Source organism: Erinaceus europaeus, chromosome 7 (genome assembly GCF_950295315.1).
Source record: "Erinaceus europaeus chromosome 7, mEriEur2.1, whole genome shotgun sequence".
Taxonomy (NCBI): Eukaryota; Metazoa; Chordata; class Mammalia; order Eulipotyphla; family Erinaceidae; genus Erinaceus; species Erinaceus europaeus.
Genome location: NC_080168.1, coordinates 14,395,316 through 14,396,589, shown reverse-complemented (window position 1 = coordinate 14,396,589; position 1,274 = coordinate 14,395,316). Strand labels below are relative to the sequence as shown.

General features: G+C 40.6%; 1 pseudogene; it reads left to right on the top strand.

The window, feature by feature from the left end:
* The first annotated feature begins 408 nt into the window (after positions 1 to 408).
* LOC103110483 (small ribosomal subunit protein uS12-like) lies at positions 409 to 894 on the top strand (annotated as a pseudogene).
* Positions 895 to 1,274: the final 380 nt, after the last annotated feature.

Genomic DNA, 1,274 nt, shown 5'->3' with positions numbered 1-1,274 from the left:
TTATCAGCACTTAGCTACACATGTTCAGGTCCCAGTGAGAAAGAAACAATGGCTATACTATATAACAACACACTGCGTTTGTAAGACATAGCCAGGCACCTGTGCTGTATTAAGTAGAGTAAGGAAATATTTTTAAATTAATTATTGAGTGTAACAGAGATACAGAGGAAAAGATACATAGAGAGACCAGAGCACTACTCAGCTCTGGCTTATGGTGGTGCTGGGGACTGAACTTGGGACTTTTGGTGCCTCAGGCATGAAAGTCTTTTTGCAGAGCCATTGTGCTGTCTCTCCAGCCTAGGAAACCTCTTTAAAATAATAGACTTCCAACCAGTATAGTTAAAAGGGACTATCTGGTTGTTAAAATTACCGTATTACAGCTTTTTCACTCAGGCCCGTGAGACCGGCAGGATGAGCAAGTGTCGTGGTCTCTGTACTGCCAGGAAGCTGCGTGGCCACTGGCGGGACCAGAAGTGGCATAATAAGCAGTACAAGAAAGCCCATCTGGGCACAGCCCTGAAGGCCAATCCTTTTGGAGGTGCTTCCCATGCCAAGGGGATTGTGCTGGGAAAAGTAGAGGTTGAAGCCAAATAGCCAAATTCTGCTGTCAGGAAGTGTGTCCAAATTCAGTTGATCAAGAATGGCAAAAAAAAAAAAAAAAAAATCACAGTCTTTGTGCCCAGTGATGGTTGCTTGAACTTTATTGAGGACAACGATGAAGTTCTGGTTGCTGGATTTGGTCGTAGAGGTCACACCGTTGGTGACATTCCTGGAGTCCGGTTTAAGGTCGTCAGAGTGGCTAATGTCTTTCTGTTGGCTTTATACAAAGGCAATAAGGAAAGGCCAAGATCCTGAGTTTGATGGTGAAAGTGAAGTGGTAAGAAATTTTTATAATACCAGAAAAAAATTACTATATTACAAGCACCATAATAATTATTACTCCAGGCAAGAATGTGGGTGAATGATTACTAGGAACAGGACTTCAATGGCGTGTGGCCATTCATTAGACTATTCTTGCAACTTTTCTGTAAATTAATTTTTGTGTATGGTAACACAGTGGTAGAGCCCAGGACTTGCGGGCATGACATCTTGAACTCAACTCATGCCGCACATGCTAGAGTGCTGCTCCAGTTTCCATATCACTGTCTCTCATTAGTAAATAAATAAAGTTTTAAAAATAAAATCATTAAAATTAAAGTTTAAAAATATAATAAATGCAGTTTCTAAATCCCTAGGAAGCACAAATAGAAAAACAAAAAAAAGGACAAGCATTA